The sequence below is a fragment of the Haliotis cracherodii genome, unplaced genomic scaffold (genome assembly GCF_022045235.1).
Source record: "Haliotis cracherodii isolate W230 unplaced genomic scaffold, xgHalCrac1.p SCAF_1, whole genome shotgun sequence".
NCBI classification, from domain to species: domain Eukaryota; kingdom Metazoa; phylum Mollusca; class Gastropoda; order Lepetellida; family Haliotidae; genus Haliotis; species Haliotis cracherodii.
This window is the reverse complement of record NW_027266264.1, coordinates 51613640-51634953: the sequence shown is the minus strand read 5'-3', so window position 1 is coordinate 51634953 and position 21314 is coordinate 51613640. Positions and strand designations below refer to the sequence as shown.

At 39.8% G+C, this 21314-nt stretch overlaps 1 protein-coding gene across 2 annotated transcripts in view; it reads right to left on the bottom strand.

Moving 5' to 3' along the window:
- The window catches only part of LOC139479117 (semaphorin-2A-like), a 322677-nt gene that overhangs the window by 230611 nt on the left and 70752 nt on the right, over window positions 1-21314 (bottom strand). For both annotated transcript variants that reach the window (XM_071261903.1, XM_071261895.1), the window contains exon 2: window positions 12137-12281. The gene's annotated coding sequence lies outside the window, so the exon portion shown is untranslated. The remainder of the gene's footprint in view (window positions 1-12136; window positions 12282-21314) is intronic.

Genomic DNA, 21314 nt, shown 5'->3' with positions numbered 1-21314 from the left:
AGTTATAAGCGAATTCTTGACATGTACAATTGACAAACATACTATACTCAATGTTTTATAGGGATATTTGTCATTGATACACCACAGCTTCCATATCCCAGTTTCATAAAGGTGAAAGGATTGTGTGTACAACCTATGGATATTTGCACATGTGCAATTAGGCAATACACAAAATTGGCACTGTTACTTTTTAAATTTGTTTGATGAAATATTCCAGCAATTTCTTATGGGCTCAAATAGGAATGAAACAAAAATATTTAATCTTTGTATTTATTAATTTCAGAACTAGAAGTGAGCTGTCTTGTATGAATAATTGAACGAGGAATAATTTTTAACATTTTTGAATTCGTCTTTGTGTAGAATTAAGGGTTAATTTAGCTCAGTCAAGGTGTGTGTTCACTGTATCCATGAATATCTTTCATTTCAACATACCTATCTCAAACACTTGTCACATCATATGATCATTTTCAGATTTTTAACTTGTTAAAAATATGATTTTTCACACAAAAACATATGTAATCCTTTGTGTTCCTTATAACTATTCACAAACATCATTTGACATTGAAAACCCTCAACTTGGTAAATCATTGTCCAGCTGGACAGGTTATGATGTGGTGACAAACATCTCGACACACATCCATCAAAATTACACTTGACAACAAAACTCCCAAGTTCTCCATAACCCCAATTTTGCAGATACAAAATCAAAGAAAGTACAAATCATCTTTGACACATAAAAACCGCAAGATTAGAGCACGGTGGTCGAAATCAGCATGAAAGGCGCTATATTTCAAAGGATTTTCTCCTCTTCCCTCTCAATCCAAGGGAGAAAATTACAAGTTTTTGACAGCTAGATCCCGTCAAATCGGGCTGAGTTGAAGAGGGAGGGGCATCAATGATTTGATATGTTTGACGGGACACCTGGACACGAGGTAGCGCCCCCTAGCGAACAGGGGCTTACGCTGGGCTTCATTGTCCTCCCCCTATTAAATGTGACCACTTAGACTAATGGGGAATATCAGAACTAGTGAGGACCGGGGAGGACTCTTGAAGGATCCATGCATGTCAATAACATTTGGGCCAGCGTGAGATAGATGTCGTAAATGATGCCTCAGACAATGACTACCTGGGAGGAGGACAGATGGATAGCTCTCAAGATGCTTGTCAATTTCGGGCAGCTTGCCAGCAGCTGTAATCAGAGGATTAACCCTATCAAAGACATACTCACTTGCCTGTCATTCTTAACCCCATGTTCTGTCATTATGAGGTTCAATTTATCTCAAGTTCTTCAGCATTTATCATCCCTCCATTACATCATCGTTCTCCCATGTTGATGAAGCCAAACTAAAAGCCTCTTTGTTTCCTCATAATTTCAACCCTCCTGCCACTGAGTGATACAGACAAAATATCCTCTGCCTCCACCCTCTCCTTCCACCAAAACTGCACACCACCACTTAACACCTTCTTTGACCCTCTCCTTCCACCAATACTGCACACCACCACTTAACACCTTCTTTGACCCTCTCCTTCCACAATACTGCACCCCACCACTTAACACCTTCTTTGACCCTGGCTTTCCACCAATACTGCACACCACCACTTAACACCTTCTTTGACCCTCTCCTTCCACAATACTGCACCCCACCACTTAACACCTTCTTTGACCGTCTCCTTCCACCAAAACTGCACACCACCACTTAACACCTTCTTTGACCCTCTCCTTCCACAATACTGCACCCCACCACTTAACACCTTCTTTGACCGTCTCCTTCCACCAAAACTGCACACCACCACTTAACACCTTCTTTGACCCTCTCCTTCCACAATACTGCACCCCACCACTTAACACCTTTTTTGACCGTCTCCTTCCACCAAAACTGCACACCACCACTTAACACCTTCTTTGACCCTGGCTTTCCACCAGCACTGCACCCCACCACTTAACACCTTCTTTGACCCTCTCCTTCCACCAAAACTGCACACCACCACTTAACACCTTCTTTGACCGTCTCCTTCCACCAAAACTGCACACCACCACTTAACACCTTCTTTGACCCTCTCCTTCCACAATACTGCACCCCACCACTTAACACCTTCTTTGACCGTCTCCTTCCACCAAAACTGCACACCACCACTTAACACCTTCTTTGACCGTCTCCTTCCACCAAAACTGCACACCACCACTTAACACCTTCTTTGACCCTCTCCTTCCACAATACTGCATCCCACCACCTAACACCTTCTTTGACCCTCTCCTTCCACCAAAACTGCACACCACCACTTAACACCTTCTTTGACTGTCTCCTTCCACCAAAACTGCACCCCACCACCTAACACCTTCTTTGACCGTCTCATTCCACCAATACTGCACACCACCACTCAACACCTTCTTTGACTGTCTCATTCCACCAATACTGCACACCACCACTTAACACCTTCTTTGACCCTGGCTTTCCACCAATACTGCACACCACCACTTAACACCTTCTTTGACCCTCTCCTTCCACCAATACTGCACACCACCACTTAACACCTTCTTTGATCTACTCCTTCCACCAGTACTGCACACCACCACTTAACACCTTCTTTGACTGTCTCATTCCACCAATACTGCACCCCACCACTTAACACCTTCTTTGACCCTCTCCTTCCACCAGTACTGCACCCCACCACTTAACACCTTCTTTGACCCTCTCCTTCCACCAAAACTGCACACCACCACTTAACACCTTCTTTGACCCTCTCCTTCCATCAATACTGCACACCACCACTTAACACCTTCTGTGACCCTCTCATTCCACCAATACAGCACCCCACCACTTAACACCTTCTTTGACCCTCTCCTTCCACCAATACTGTACCCCACCACTTAACACCTTCTTTGACCCTCTCCTTCCACCAGTACTGCACACCACCACTTAACACCTTCTTTGACCCTCTCCTTCCACCAATACTGCACCCCACCACTTAACACCTTCTTTGACCCTCTCCTTCCACCAGTACTGCACCCCACCACTTAACACCTTCTTTGACACTCGCCTTCCACCAATACTGCACCCCACCACTTAACACCTTCTTTGACCCTCTCCTTCCACCAATACTGCACACCACCACTTAACACCTTCTTTGACCCTCTCCTTCCACCAATACTGCACACCACCACTTAACACCTTCTTTGACACTCTCTTTACACCAGTACTGCACCCCACCACCTAACACCTTCTTTGACACTCTCTTTCCACCAGTACTGCACCCCACCACTTAACCTCTTCTTTGACCCTCTCCTTCCACCAATACTGCACACCACCACTTAACACCTTCTTTGACCCTGGCTTTCCACCAATACTGCACACCACCACTTAACACCTTCTGTGACCCTCGCCTTCCACCAATACTGCACACACCCACTTAACACCCACTTAACACCTTCTTTGACCCTCTCCTCCCACCAATACTGCACACCACCACTTAGCAAGTGAACCTTGATACACTGATCCATCACAATCCTGATATACAAGGCACAGGGGAATGCTGACATAAAAATAAACAAGAATTGTTGACAGATGGAGAAATTGGAGACTCAGACAACTGTGCCATGGATAAGAACGATAATTCCTTGTTTTAAAATGCATAAGAAATTGACACTTTAAGAGCAGACAAACACGTTTTTAAGTCAGGAAGGGGAAGCAAGTTCTTGTCACTGCCTGAAATACAGTAACCTCCAGGATGGATTATGTCCTTTCACTGCCAGGCAGTTCTCCACTAGATGCGCCTTGAGACACAACTAAACAGATCGTAGAAAAAGTCAACATAATCAGAACCTATGAACCCATGATAACTGAATTCAGCAGGGTAATTTGAATGTAAAAAGCAGTTTTACAGCTTTTTATAGCAAGCAAGAGAAAACTCAATTTTGGTGGCATTGAGACTGTTGCTACATACAGGAGGACTCATCAAAGGCAGATTCCGTTTCCTTTAATTCAATATTTGTAATGAAATTACCTGAAGCAGTTTATCAGTTAGAAGTAGGAACATAATCCCACAGCTACTGGTCTATAAAAACATTGTCCAACACATTTCAGCATCTTTGAGAAGTGTACATACATCAGGGTACTCTCCAAAGTGTTCATGCACCTCAGTACTCCTATGTGTGTATGCACCTCAGTACTCCTATGTGTGTATGCACCTCAGTACTCCTAAGTGTACAGGCACCTCAGTACTCCTTAGAGTACATGCACCTCAGTACTCCTTAGTGTACATGCACCTCAGCACTCCTTAGTGTACATGCACCTCAGCACTCCTTAGTGTACATGCACCTCAGTACTCCTAAGTGTACAGGCACCTCAGTACTCCTTAGAGTACATGCACCTCAGTACTCCTTAGTGTACATGCACCTCAGCACTCCTTAGTGTGCATGCATGAGGGTACAATCCAAAGGGTACCATAAAAAAATATATCAACCATGGTTGTCCTGTATGCATAAACATTGACAAAGTAACCCAGTTATTCGACCTGTGTGCTTCCCTGGTAGGGTAGCATACAGTTAAGTTAATACCCTTCACAGCAAAGTGTTGGAAAGAAACTTCCAAAACACTGGACCCCCAGCCACACTGGACCGGCAACACTGGGACACCCCGTCCCCCCCCCCCCCCCCCCCCCCCCCCTGGTGACCCCTAGCCACGAGACCCCCTAACATCCACAGGGCTCATAAATATCCAGGTAATTGCTGCATCAACCAGTTCAGTCATTCATGTTTCAATTTCTATTTAACATAAAACTAATGGAATGATTGTAGAATTTTACAGATTCGTTTCAGAAAAGTGCTGAACACAACACACTACATCTACTGGCTAAAGTTTCAGTGCAGCTATCTTACCAATGCTGAAAGAAGATAATAATTGTGCTCCAATTTTCATCCTTAACATTTACATAACATCCTCAAATATTTACAACTTTATTCCAAAATCTTCCGAATACAAGTTACAATGATAAACTACATTCGTTAAAGCTTAAGAAGGTTAACAAAAACTTAAATTATTTTATAAAAAGTTTGAATGTATCTTATGAAATTGTCATGTGTAGTTTCATTCCTACACCACGAGTCCTTCAACTTGAAGAAAGAAGTCCGATAAAGTTCAGCAACTGTGGTAAACATTCCCAGGGTAGTTATACTTTAAACAGTAACATCTTTCATCACTGGTCTCCTGCATTCCCAAAGTAAATATCTAAACATTCACACACTTTAGCACCCTGTTTGGATCACTGTGTTACATCTCGTATAAGCAGTGCTTTACACAGGCTACACACACACACCATATCTTGTCGAAAGTCTTGGTCAAATAAGCCAGTCGTGTCGTTCATGAGCCGACTTTCCCTTGTCTTTTTTCTCTACATCTGTACTCGAAAATCTACGACCAATCTTACCAGGAAGTTGTATCATTTAGCCCGACTTAAATAAACAATTCTCTGATTCCACTGATCCTGTATATGTCCTGGATATGTCAGAGACGTATGAGGGCAATAAAAGACATTTTGTATTTAAATTGATCTCACATGCTCACGCTGTTTACAGGATGACGCCATTTCCTTTACATTTGTTGCCTTAAAAATCAAACATCCTGATATCAGTCCTCGTGGGCACCAGATGCATTTACATAACACATGTAATATGCATCTGGGAACGGCTTTAAAATGATTTTCTACATCAATTCTAATAACTATTTTGTCTCAAACCTTTCCTGATTTTGCTGGTAATGAACATTTCTGGAGTCATAAAACAAAGCAACTGATATCGCTAATGTGGAAAACATTGTTCAGTAATGTTTGTCTCCAAATATTCTGGTCAACGAGAAATTGTATATTTACCTAACAAATACAAAGGAAATGAATATTTTCCAGATACATGGCACAAACATTATGTTTGAATGAATACACAGTGTCAATTTATACAGAAGTCTCTTAAAAAATATACAGCTAGAATATCCCTTTATGTAGAATAACACAACAGCGCCTGTGCGTGATATGGTTAGCTCACCGCGGAGTAAAGAAACATTCACTCACTCACACACCAAATCACCCACTTATCCAACCACCCAGTGTTTGCTCCTGTGCTGTGATGAAGCTGAAATATTGCTGAATGCAGAGTAAAGCACTCACTCATTCACAATCACTGACTCTCACTCATACTCACATTCACTCATACTCACATTCACTCATACTCACATTCACTCACATTCTTACTTATCACACTCACATTCACTCTCATTCACTGGCACTCACATTAGCTGTCACTTACATTTTCTCACTCACTCACCCATTCACCTCACTCACCTTACCTTACTCATTCACCCACCCACCAACTCACCCATCCATTCACCACACTCACCTTCCCTCACTCAATCACTCAACCATCCATTCACATCACTCACCCATCCATCCATCCAACTCACTCACCTTACCTTACTCATTCACCCACCCACCAACTCACCTATCCATTCACCACACTCACCTTCCCTCACTCAATCACTCAACCATCCATTCACATCACTCACCCATCCATCCATCCAACTCACTCACCTTACCTTACTCACTCACCAACTCACCTATCCATTCACCACACTCACCTTCCCTCACTCACCCACCGACCCACCCATTCACTCACTCACTCACTCACTGTATCCATCCATCCATCCATCCATCCATCCATTCATCTCACTCACCTCACCTCACCTCACCTCGCTCGTTCACCTCACTCACTCTTTGCTCCTGGTGGAACTGCCAAGTAAAGTGACATATCACACATAGAATGTCCCTCCGGAAATGGCGAGTGCATGTTCAGGCATAATGATGTTCAATGACCTTCACTGACCCTTTGGTTATTACTGAGTTCAGGTACACGCGGAACCAGTCAATCCACGAATGTCACTTGAGTGCAAAACAATAATGTCATCCCCCTAATCAAATAATCCACATTAGACTAATTCATTTAGGTAAACTTGGCTGGACAATTGATGACTTACTGTAAATAGTACCCCCAGTTGGAAAGTGAGCAGGTATGTTAGGCTACTTAAACTGGTATAACAATATAACAGTGCATGTTGGTCACATTTACAGCGGAAATGAACAAAAAGAAGCTTGTCCTTGTTATTACATTCATGTAGGGTTACAGAAAACTGATGCTACTACAGCAGAGTCAACTCATCGTTTAAACACATAATGCAGATAAATATTGACTCTCAGAGTGAAATATTTGGCCAATTGTTCTTCATCCTTTTCATGTATAAAAATAAAGACATGCCAATCTGACCAGAAAATCAATTCCATAGAAGTAAGTTTATTTTGTCTGCTTAAGCTTCATCTTGACAATCATCAAGTACTTCAGCAAAGTATTTGTTCATGCTCTTTTGAAATTTCTTGTTGTCTTTTTGCAACATATATATATATATATATATATATATATATATATATATATATATATATATATATATATATATATATATATATATATATATATATAAGCATCTAATACTCATGTAAGTAGTGAGCAAAGCAATTTACTTTCTTATTTTATGTAAGTTTCAACCAAAATACTGCAAAAATAAACAAAACAATCTCACTGCTCTTTGATTAAAAATATGCTTTTCTTTTACATATTTTTGACTTGTTTATTTCCGTTTATTATTTCAATAGGAAATTAGCTTCAATCAGCACGATTTGGGTTTTACCACCTCCATCCAGTCTTTTAGCATGTTGACATTGAACATCCATAAAACCAACAGTTAATTTTATTTGGTTCAAACTGAATTTTCTTAATAAAATATTCTAAATCAGTAACTTGTTCAATCTTTTCAAGACAGGTTTCTTCTTTTTTTACCAAGTAGGATAAGTTAATTAACATTTTGATATAACACATCTGTCCTGTTTGATCAAGATCCTATCTAAATTACAAATATTCAATTTTTCTGAGTCATATTCCTGCAAATTGAGTGTCAAATAGTACAATTCAGGTCTGTGCAGCACAATTGCCAAAATTACTGATATGCACAAAAAAAGCACTCTTGCACCTCTGAACCCGTCCGTAATTAGTGTCCAGTATAATCTTGGTTTTCCACACTCCTCCCATGAACAATATCCTACTACTAATTGGCTTTTCTAATTACCCTGATCAAGTCACATTCACTGGGAGACTAATTAACAGTATTTGATGTAGGCGACAGACCTCTTCCGGATTGTCACCTTCATAATGTGACATTAATGCCATCAGGTTGTCTTGAGAATACCAGCATGGGAAGTCGGCATAGGGGGGACATCCCTGGTAATCGAGTTACTAAATTATAGAGAATTTAATCAGATGAGAGGAATTATGAGATATGGTTTAGAAAATTATCCCAGCTTTATTTCGTCTCACATGTAATGAGTCAGACAGAAAAGGGCATATTTCCTTCAAAGATTTGTCTAATCCTTGTAACCTGATTACTTCTGTTGCAGTCAGCATCTGTGAAATGGCTTTGAGGAGATGACAGTGGTTTAAACAAATTAGTGACAGTTGAACACCTTTAACATGAAGATGTAAGCAAGGATAACTGGTACAACAAAACACAGAGTGAGTTACTTTGGTTTAATGCTGCTTTGGAAAGTTTTTAGTTATGCCACGTAAAGGCCTGAAGGGGTCTTTGACGTGCAAGGAAGGGGTGTAGGTCTTTGACATGGAAGGAAGGGGTGTAGGTCTTTGATGTGGAAGGAAGGGGTGTAGGTCTTTGACGTGGAAGGAAGGGGTGTAGGTCATTGACGTGGAAGGAAGGGGTGTAGGTCTTTGACGTGGAAGGAAGGGGTGTAGGTCTTTGACGTGGAAGGAAGGGGTGTAGGTCTTTGACGTGGAAGGAAGGGGTGTAGGTCTTTGACGTGGAAGGAAGGCCTGAAGGGGTCTTAGACGTGCAAGGAAGGGGTGTAGGTCTTTGACGTGGAAGGAAGGGGTGTAGGTCTTTGACGTGGAAGGAAGGGGTGTAGGTCTTTGACGTGGAAGGAAGGCCTGAAGGGGTCTTTGATGTGGAAGGAAGGGGTGTAGGTCTTTGACGTGGAAGGAAGGGGTGCAGGTCTTTGACATGGAAGGAAGGGGTGTAGGTCTTTGACATGGAAGGAAGGGGTGTAGGTCTTTGACATGGAAGGAAGGGGTGTAGGTCTTTGATGTGGAAGGAAGGCCGGAAGGGGTGTAGGTCTTTGACGTGGAAGGAAGGGGTGTAGGTCTTTGACGTGGAAGGAAGGGGTGTAGGTCTTTGATGTGGGAGGAAGGGGTGTAGGTCTTTGACGTGGAAGGAAGGGGTGTAGGTCTTTGACGTGGGAGGAAGGGGTGTAGGTCTTTGACGTGGAAGGAAGGCCTGAAGGGTCTTTGACATGGAAGGAAGGGGTGTAGGTCTTTGACATGGAAGGAAGGGGTGTAGGTCTTTGACGTGGAAGGAAGGCCTGAAGGGGTCTTTGATGTGGAAGGAAGGGGTGTAGGTCTTTGACGTGGAAGGAAGGGGTGCAGGTCTTTGACATGGAAGGAAGGGGTGTAGGTCTTTGACATGGAAGGAAGGGGTGTAGGTCTTTGACATGGAAGGAAGGGGTGTAGGTCTTTGATGTGGAAGGAAGGCCGGAAGGGGTGTAGGTCTTTGACGTGGAAGGAAGGGGTGTAGGTCTTTGACGTGGAAGGAAGGGGTGTAGGTCTTTGACATGGAAGGAAGGGGTGTAGGTCTTTGACGTGGAAGGAAGGGGTGTAGGTCTTTGATGTGGGAGGAAGGGGTGTAGGTCTTTGACGTGGAAGGAAGGGGTGTAGGTCTTTGACGTGGGAGGAAGGGGTGTAGGTCTTTGACGTGGAAGGAAGGCCTGAAGGGTCTTTGACATGGAAGGAAGGGGTGTAGGTCTTTGACATGGAAGGAAGGGGTGTAGGTCTTTGATGTGGAAGGAAGGGGTGTAGGTCTTTGACGTGGAAGGAAGGGGTGTAGGTCTTTGATGTTGACCACTTTGGTGAAACCCACAAGCAAGGGTATATGGTGCTGACACACTGTGAAACTACATACTACATTAGGTCGAACTGGGATTTATGATCATAGGTTTCTGGCAAGTGTTTGGTTTGTTGATTAATGCTGCACTCAGTAATATTCCAGGCATATGACAGCAGTCTGTAAATAATTGAGTCTGGACCAGACAATCCAGTCAATGATGTCATGAGCATTGATTCATGCAATTGAAATACAATGACATGCATCAACCAAATCAGCAAGATAGGCCACTCGATCCCATTAGTCCCCTCTTAGTCACCTTTTACAGCAAACATGGGTTGCTGGACCTGTTCTATCCAAGATCTTCTCTGGCATGTGTAAGGGAAGCAACTTAGCACCGTACATTGCAGCACTGTAGACAACTGTCCCACCCATGCACCACCAAATGCTAGAGATATGCTAACTACAGATAATGGCTAGTTATCATACCTCTTGTATTTGTAACAGAAGAAAACATGTGTTTAGTTGTTGTTTAATGCAGCAAACTGCAATAGTCCAGCCACATGTAGTGACATGTAATAATCTGCATCTGGACCACATAAACCAGTGAATGATATTATGAATAACATCCTATAGCATCAGGGTCACATAACCATGGCATAGGACATGACTTTGCTGGCACCTATCTCCCTGGTCCCAAATCCCTGAATAAATGAATATGGATGCAACAAGACAGCAATTCTATCATGATAATGTGATTTTACAAATTTCATCTATTATTATTTAGAAGTAATAATTTTAGCTTTTTTATAGTTGTAAATCTTTTGTTGATTTTCATTATCTTTTTATTTTTCCATTCCTATGAAGATGCATTGACAGTAAATAAAAATAAATTCAAAATATTTTATTTTATTCATGATGTGCTTTTGGTTGGTTGAAATGCACTTGGAAAATGTTGCCATTTACAATGTCAGAGTAGATGATGAGGCTGTGTGTCATCAGCAGCAGCATGAGATCTATCAGTGATACGGTCTGGAAGTAACCACTCGGTCATCGTTCACAACAAGCCAATTAGAATTCAAAACAGGGAACATGTCATATAAAATTAGAAAAAGATGTCATCGAATCCTGATCAAGCATCACGTTATCAACATCAAGTGATGTTCGGTCCTGTCAAGAGAACCTGTCTCTTTCATGTCCAGATAATCCAAGCACAATACACAATGGGAGGGATCAAATATGCTGTTGTGGACATAAAACTGAGAGGAGTTACTGTCCTGTTCACTGATGAGAATTCAATGAGCTGGCCAAAGTTACAAGATCCCCCTCAAAGGTTCTCCCATCCATGCTATCATGTTATCACAGGGACTGTGAGCTGAAGCATGCGCAACCCTTGAAACAGGGAGCATGATACTGAGAGGGTTAAACCTTTGTCATTACCAAAGCCATTGAGCCTTGTCAATATTTAACAAAGCTGCTCTGCAAATTTATTGTATGTTTTAAATTTGTGGTCACCAAAATCCCTTCGATGCAATATACACATAATTTCAGACCAATACCTTTAATCTTTACATTTAGATAATTGAATTAAGTTACACAGAAATACTTTCATCCATTATATCAATAAATAAATAAACATTCTCATCTCCAATTTTCAAATTGGGATAAACGATGGAAATGAATGAAAGATTGAGTGATAAAAATGAAAAGAATGTTACCTTAGAAAAGAAATGAATATTGCTTAAAATCTTCCCAAATGTCTATATCACAATGATATTTCTACCTCCAAATATTAAGAGAGTCGTAAACCTCTCCAATCCCCTCAACCATACATTTATGTCATTATTGTCTCCTGGATATATGGCATGCAAGTTTACGAGAGTTTTATTTATACATTCAGCATTGAGAAGACCTAAATCAAACAAACACCCAACAAAGGATGTTCTTTCCACAGAGATAATATTCAAATCAATAAGCTCCACTAAGACTATACCTCTATGAGAGGCCCAGCTACCATCATTTAGCTTCCTACAATATCTCCATGTTAAGTCTGTAGTACAATAGAAACCATAAAATGTCTGTGTTATGTACTGTTACGTGACACAGCCTATCTCTCGGCCATAATGCTGTCAGAGAAAAACAACGACCACATCACTCACCTCCAATATGCAAATACAGGTATAATCCAATGGTCCTCCCCAACATGAAAAAGTCGGACACACGCTGACACCACGTAAAGTTAATCCTTGCGAAAGGCCGGTGGTGATGTCACTTTCAACTGATGACACAATGCAGTCTCTGAATCTACAATAAACAGACAGAGTCAGTGGAAAATGCTTTATGCAAGATCTGTAATTTATTTAAGAAAATCTGGGCCTTGGCACTGTGGCTGCCTTGACATATAAGCAACATATTTTAATAGCTATAAAGGAATTGTGCTTTACAAGGGATTAATACTTAAACTTTCCAAGGTGAGAAAAACAACTTTTCGTTTCAAATCCAAGTCCTGCCAGCCAAGCTTTTATACATCTTCACAAAGGTTTCAGCTCTCCTGTGCATGTGGTTTTCAGAGAGAAATTAAATTATTTTTTTTATATGTTTAACAAAATGTTTTCATCATATTCCGGCAATATCATGGCAGGGGACACCAGAAATGGGCTTCACACATTGTACCCATGTGAGGCACATGAATTTGAAGTGTCACAGTATTTATCTTAATGTAAATAGATTTGCTTTTGACTTGTAAACTGTTAGAAAGTTGGCATCCATTAACTAGCATTACTTGTAAACATTTAAACTTCAACAATTGTTAATTGTGACGTCTTCAACCAAAGCCTTCTATACCAACTGGTTTAGTCATGAATATGAACAACAGTCCTTGCTAATGTATCTTCAGTACTATGCAGTAGTATCTGAGGTACCCCATTAAACATCCCATCATAATATCAGTTGGTAATAATACCCCCTGCTTCAGCTGCTCCAATTTATCTTTGGGAAAACTCCCAAGGCAGAATCACAAGTGTCTGGCCTCAGACCTGTGTGTCCGCCTCAGTGCATGAACCATCCTTACTGAATATATCCATGGTGAACCACCTAAACTCCCTGTAAACAGGCTGGAGAGAGAACACAGCTCTAGTCCTGACTTACATACACTATGACCTGGAGAGATTCCTGCCTCGTTACAATATCACACGTTATTGCACATAAAGGCCATCATAAATCTCAACACAAAGAATGAAAAAAATATTTTTATATACATATACATATTTGAAATGTTTATGGGACCAGGTTTCATATTTTACAAAATTAAAAAAATATCGGACACATTTGAAGGATATTAAGATCAAACTTAGAAACTAAACCATACACAATGATAGTGATTATCATTGGAAGTAATGTTTAAAAGTAATAATCAAAATGTTGTGTTGCAAATATTTGTAAAACTCCACAGCGATGCCAAATCTTTAAAAATAATTAGGAAATTTGTTGGCACATTTTCAAATTGAAGTATTGAAATCAGAACTTAATGAGATGTAGTGCACACATTTTCTGATGTCAAAGCACGGTTATGAATGCTACAGTGAGCGATTGAGTGAGTATGGCTTAACGCCGCTTTAAGCAATATTCCAGCAATATCACTGCGGGGGACACCAGAAATGGGCTTCACACATTGTACCCATGTCGGGAATCAAACCCAGGTCTTCGGCGTGACGAGCGAACGCTTTGACCACTAGTCTACCCGACCGCCCTATGAAACAGAATGCTACAAATGAAAATAATATCATGTTTGTGTACATAACAACCAAATGCCATGTACTGCCTACGGATTTCCTGTAGAGAAATATATAGCTGTATGCTTGAACGATTGAATGAATGAATAAATACTGGTATGTCGGTGCTGCTGGAAGAAACGTATTGAACGGAGACTCCCACTATGGGAGGAACACATGACAGCTATGACAACCATGTATAACAAGTACTACCAGCCATCACATATCTGTTCCACTCCTCTTTACATACCTCAAGCATATCCCCACATGGAAATACACAACTCAAACCACATACCTCCCTACACTGCTAAACGTCCATCCACAGATACAAAACCGAGTCACATACAGCCACACGAGTATGCTAGCGTCCCATGACAATACATCCAAACACTGACTACGAGAATCAGCTACTGGCGGTCAAACAGATACACCTGGCTAGAGACCTCTCATTACAGGTGTGAGTGGATGACAGCGCTTGGATCTGCAGGCTCGGTGACCCCTGACCCGACTCCTCAAGGTTCACAATACTAGCCGGCCCTCTATAGCAGCCAGGTAACGAGGTGGTTGATATGACTGCAGGGGGTGATAAAGAATAAAGGATGCTCCAACTCAATAAAACTGTATCTCAATGATTTCTTCACACTATCATCTGGCAGTATTGGGGCATCAAATCCGATTTTAAACAATATATGTTCGCTGGATTACCTTCAGGATGAGATGCTTCCGTACCCGGCGTGGTAGCTGATGGGCTATAATGTGTTACTCTTCATAGTGTGAACTAAATTTAAAATCCAACAGATGTACTGTCTATGTTTTGTGACATTTCTTGATGGTTTTACAGACAACCACACTCTAAAATTCTCAAACGTTTACCAAGAAAAAGTTTTAAAATGCTGAAAAGTTAAAATACAGATATTTGCTCAATGTGAACCACTATGTTTTCTTAAATTTGTACACAAAACCTTTGACTACTATCACACAAATACCCTTATAATTAAAAGGCAATTTAAAAGAATATCCTGAATGATTTTCTCATGATACATTTTAATCTCATGTTGCAAACTGCATATTGGAAAATTTACCTTGAAAATTAAAAGGAAAGAAAATTAATTCAATCATTGTAGTGCAATCATAAGCAAAACTGAACTGAACTCATGACTTAACCCATCAATGGCGATTTTCTATATTAATTAAAAAAAACAGCAGGTAGCTTGCCATATAAGGTAAGGAGTGTAATTACTTTCAACACTGTTAATATAAGGTTATACAAGGTTGCAAAAAGAGCCATGGATCATTTCCAATACAATAAAAAAATACAAATCTTAATTTTTTTAAAAGCTTCACAAAGAATTCTAAAATCTTAATGATTAAAACCATTTTCTACATTTATTTGATAATTCCATTCTCCCCCATGGGGACGCACTGTTTCCAAAACATCATCTGATGATACACTGAGGTTGACAAATGAAACTACAAAACACATATCAGATAACTAGATAACTAGATAACTAGATAGAGGGACTGCAGACAGAGGAAGAGTGCCGTCCTCCTTCTTTCCGTGATCCTAGGTTCCCTGTTGTGATTCAATAATTCAACAACAATGTCTGCAACTTCCACCTTGTTATGACCAAAAGTAAATGCATTCTGGAGTATCATGTTGCTATTTAAGTTTGGGTGTGTTTCTAAATATTGATTATTGCTATCCTTATTACTCACTAATATCTTTGTTCTGATAAAGACGTTAATTACAGCTGTGACAGTGTATGTATCGTTTACCTCTTTTTCATCACATTTTTCCTTTGTGAAACACAGCACAGTTAGATGATTAAGCATTTTAACAATAATTCAAATCTAAACAATATCGTGTGCAGGCTGACTATTTTTAAGGCTGGGGTTATGAGAATAGGTCAGGCTTATTCAACAAATTATCTACAAATTACATATCTACAAATTAGCCTTGCATTTAAATTTAATTGTAGGGTTAAATTCTTCTTATGCATGAAAACACATTTATACTGCCTGCCGAATGAGATTGTAACAAAATTTGTTTGAGAGGATTATAGCAATGACATATATATTAGTTTGAAGGTTATGCATGAAAGGCCTCTAGGCCCACAGCCAAGTGTTTGCAGGTCTTGTGTTGAGCATCAAACAATGGGTTGCTGCAGGTTTCTGAAGTCTCAAGAAGTCTCTGAACCAGAAGTTGAAGCTTTTGGGGAAATTGTCTTTTCATATATGGAAACAAAATCTTAGAATATCTTCATTTTCAGAAATTGAAGAATTATAGACAAATTATTGTAGATTTGTTTGGAAGGTTGTGGATATTGTGGATATTCTTGTTTCCAGGTCAGTATTAAGTTTGAGGCCTTTATGATGTAGATACTATAAGGCCAGAACTATTGAATTTCTTGTTTTTTACATAGTTTCTTTTTTGATATGGCAATTATGTGAGGGTTCATTTGAGATAATTGCTGTTTTGAAATACCAATAATTAGATGTATAAAAGCATGATAAAACACTGCATTGTGTACACAGCAGTCACTACATCTCTGGTTTGTTTCTTTAATCAAACACACAAATGTATAAAATATATATTAATTAAATATTGCAATGTTTAGAATTTTTAAAATTTGTTGTTGTTTTTACTGATGTACACAAGGTAGACTGACTTCGTAAAACAATGACATTAACTCGTGAGGCATTCCCGCCAAAATCTAGATATACACACAGCACAAACTTGTACTGAAAATATTACAGGTTGTTATACACAAAGTATACAGAGAGTTACCTGCCTTTATAGTCCTGCACCATGACCGTGAAATATATTTATTTTATGAAAAAAAATAAATCTAGAAATGCATTCCAAAAGCAAGTCTAGCCCGCTCAAGCTAGCTCTATTCCATATTCTGAAATCTGCATAGGGAATTTTTATTTTATTTTTAGAGTCAAGAAGGATATTGTGTAATATAACATTTCAGATACTAAATGTTAGTCTACTGCCTTTAATGTGCACCAACATGGAGGAAATGTCTGGATACATGAAGTGAAAAATGGGGCAAGCACAGATCAAAAACAAAAAGTATTTACTCTTTACGATATCCCTCAGTACAGTAATGATAATTTTTCTCATTTTTTCACTGCAACTACTTGTAAAATACTGAGTCAACATATTCAAAGATTTATTAACCCACCTCACTTGACAAATGTACAAACATAAGCACACCTTCAAAATGTCAATCAAATTATCAATTTTGCTGAAAGTAAACACAGATTTAGAAACATGGATGAGAGTTTTCCAAACTTAAAACTCTCTGGACGACCACTCCAACAGAGGGAAGGTCCTTGTCTGCCATGTGGAGTGTGTTTAAAAATCTCACTGTTCATCAGCATCTAAATTGACCCCATTGAGGGCCGGCCAATGGCACTTTGGACTCAAATCAATTCAAGAATTGCAAATTTCCCTTGTTAAGAAGGGAAGACTGGATGGTATTAGAGTGGTGGGTTTTATTGAAGAATTTCCAATAATGAGATGAAGCAGGGTAGAAATAATGAAAATAATAGTATTTCAGGTTTTAAAAACATTTGTGTGTAATTTCATTTTAGAATTCTTTTTTTTTTTAACCAAAAATTGAACAAGACAACTATCATTGAAATTTGTCAAAACTTCTTAATACATGATAGGAAGACGACTGTCAGTGCTGGCTTCTAGAATCACGGTATCAAAGTGGATGCTGGGTTTAGCATCAGGTATCAATATGGTAGCTAGGACCATGGTAATATGATGGCTTCTAGGATCATAGTCACATGGTGGCTTCTAGGATCATGGTAACATGGTGGCTTCTAGGATCATAGTAACATGGTGGCTTCTAGGATCATGGTAACATGGTGGCTTCTAGGATCATGGTAACATGATGGCTTCTAGGATCATAGTAACATGGTGGCTTCTAGGATCATGGTAACATGGTGGCTTCTAGGATCATAGTAATATGGTGCCTTCTAGGATCATGGTAACATGGTGGCTTCTAGGATCATGGTAAAATGATGGCTTCTAGGATCATAGTAACATGGTGGCTTCTAGGATCATGGTTACTTGGTTGCTTCTAGGATCATGGTAACATGGTGGCTTCTAGGATCATGGTAACATGGTGGCTTCTAGGATCATGGTAGTATTGAAAATTTGACTTGCTACTGCAGTTACTATATGTATTTCCTGTGTAGGGATTACCATTCAAACAGAGACCACTTCATTAATAAGTCCTGAACTATAATTAATAAAGTCTTCCAAGCTTTTAAACTGCCAATAATATGAACTGCAATCTTCAAAAGAGTTCATCCATCTATACACCATATCATCAGCTCCTGAATCAATGAAAGTGTCCCATACAAATGCCGTCTGCACCAATGACATAAGATACGGAGTATATCCTTGTGCTCCAGCAGAGTACAGCCCTAATGGATCTGCCTGTTCCATAGGATACTATCATGATCGTCTGTACACAAATGGATGTCAAAATAACGTCTAAACCTGGTATGAACACACCCTGGGGTCTTAAGTAAATTTAAGAATAATTTGATCTATTTGCTGAAGAACAACAACTTCATGTCACCAACAAAGGAGTGGGGTATTACCAACAAAGTGTCCTGGAGTTATCATATTCCATATTACAGCCCCCGAAATCAAAACGCTTGACCATTCACACAAAAGCTTTCAAGCAGTCTTACGTGGCACAAAACCCAACACCTTTCAGGCAAGATTACCACATACCAAACCAATATACCCGGGTCACAAAAGCCAAAAGCAAAGCTAACCATATCTTTTGACTTGTACCTCATGGAGCTCTAGGCTTGTGTCAACAAATATTTCCAACAATGGACAGATGGGTGTATACTCCTTTCACTGGTAAGCAAATAAAATTTGAAAATAAATACTTGCTGAAACCGCGCTCTGTTTGCAAACATTGTCAAGGAAGGCCCAATATTGAGATATTTGGATATGAAATCATCACATTTTTGACAAGGCTTTTGATGTTGATAATCTTCGGGGACAATCAATGACGAGGGCTCAATGAAATTCTACACACTCTGCCACAAAAATGCTGACCCTTCTAATGGGTCTCGCTCATCTTTTATAGAATTTTAGCACATTTTCTGAAGATAAGGTGAGGCATGGGCCGCCTGCTTCAGGCAAGAATGCTTGTCCTGTATTGGAGATACGTTTGTATAGTGAACTTGTTACCTTTACATGGATTGAAACTAATCAAGGTGTAAATACCCTCTGGTCAATGATGAAATTAACACAAAAGCTTCATTGGTGATAAAGCCCTGATGGAGATGAACTATAACTGCCGGCAGTCATACTTTAGTGGATGCAGATTCAAAGTGAGCTGTCTAATCTTGATTGCGAGCATCTCAAGTGTTGTACTCACAAAAAAGTGTTGTGAATCACTTTAATGAAATGCTCATTGAACAAGTCAGTTAGGAATTCCATGGGCCAGTCAGTAGTATTAATTTCTGGCACTGCATGTATTGACTGATTGTTTGTTGTTTAACGCCGCACTCAGCAATATTCCTGCTGTATGACGGCGGTCTGTAAATAATCGAATCTGAACCAGACAATCCAGTGATTGACATCATGAGCATTGATCCATGCAATTGGGATATGATGACATGCATCAACCTGACCACCCAATCCTGTTATTTACCTCTTACAACAAGCATGGGTTCCTGAAGACCTATTCTATCCCTATGGCACTGCATGGAACAAGAATATAGTCCCATATACTACTCAACTTTTGAGTGAGTGAGTATGGTTTAAATGCCACCTTTAGCAATATTCCAGCAATATCATGAAAGGGACATCAGGAATGAGCTTCACACATTATACCCATTTGAGGAATCGAACCTGGGTCTTCGGCGTGACGAGCGAACGCTTTAACCACTTGGCTACCCCACTGCCCAAAACTTTTAATAGAAACATAGTTACTAGAATGTAACATGCAAATAACGTTATAATTTGGAATACCATTTATAAGGGTGAGTGAGTAAGGTGAGTTTCAGTTGTATCTATGGACTGATAGACCTTTCACTGGTCACCTTGCAATATTCCATAGGGAACTATTTTGTGTTTCACTGGCTTGGGCATGTATGTGAGTGAGTGAGTGAGTGGGTTGGGTTTAATGCCGTTTTTAACAGTATTACAGTTATATCGCGGCTTGTCAGCTTAATGTGGGATGAAAGCCCGAAGTGATGCAGGTCTCAGACATTTACAACTTCGGCTAAACCCACAAGCATGGGTATGGTGCTGACAAACCTACAAACATAATTGGGGCGAACAGGATTTCAAACCTACAATCATAGCTTTCTGGCGTGCCCAAGGGACGCAACTCTGCAGAGTGAATCGCAGCACCTTAGACGACTGGGACATGTGAATCGGCTGCAGGGAGATAGAGCTTTATGTTTGTATGATCCATAAAAGTCAACTATGATGTTTACTGACTGCTCCCTTAGTTTACAGAATGATAGCATATCAGCTTAATGTGGGAGGAACACCCATACTGACACATGCTGACATGCCCCCTTATTGAACAAAAAAAAATCCTTGGTTTTTTGTTTGATGTTTTAACGCCGCATATTCCAGCTATATGATGGTGGTCTGTAAATACTCTTGTCTGGACCAGACAATCCAGTGATTGACATCATGAGCTTTGATCTACGCAATTGGGATACAATGACATGCATCAACCAAGTCAGCAAGCCTGACCACCCTATCCCATTAGTCAACAAGCATGGGTTGTTCAAGATCAGTTGTAACCTGGATCTTCACGAGTGAATATCCCTATAAAATATTGAAAAGAATATACCGTATTCGACGTAATAAGCGCCCCGCTTTAATAAGCGCCCACGGCGATAATTGCTAACATATTGACTAGTGAACATTCCCAATTAGAATCCCTTCCGATTGATCAATGTACACAAGACTTATTTATTCGCGTATAATACACACTCGTAAGTTATATGCACCCTTAATCATGGGCAATTAAATTCTGGGAAAATATATCTGTCGTACATAAACATTTCAGGCTCTCAGCATAAACCACGAAATTTATCTTTCAACTCTGTTTTTTCCACAAAAATAATATTCTAATAAGAGCCCCCTATTTCTAATTTTGAGAGCGCCCTGGGCGCTTATTACGTCGAATACGGTATGTCAATAATTGAAATGAACATAAAATCTCCAATTTAACAAAGTAAAAACTCAAAAACACTGGATAAAACATCTGGAAAAAAAATCAGAAAAATCCTGATCTAATCATTGCACAAGGGAAAAAACTTGCGCTTCTGGTACATGGCTGGTAAATGTTTCAAAGAAACAACCTGTGTAATATAGATTCAAGCCATCACAGGTGTATAAAAGTTACCACCTGTGAGCCAAGTGACTTCAGCTGTTTTTAAAATTGCTTCATGTTTCCAAAAAATCCACATTCTGTGAGTATAGACTCATAAATAGGACATAAATAAGAAAATTCACTCTTCAAGTTTTAGGAAGGTAAGTATTTGTTAATTACTT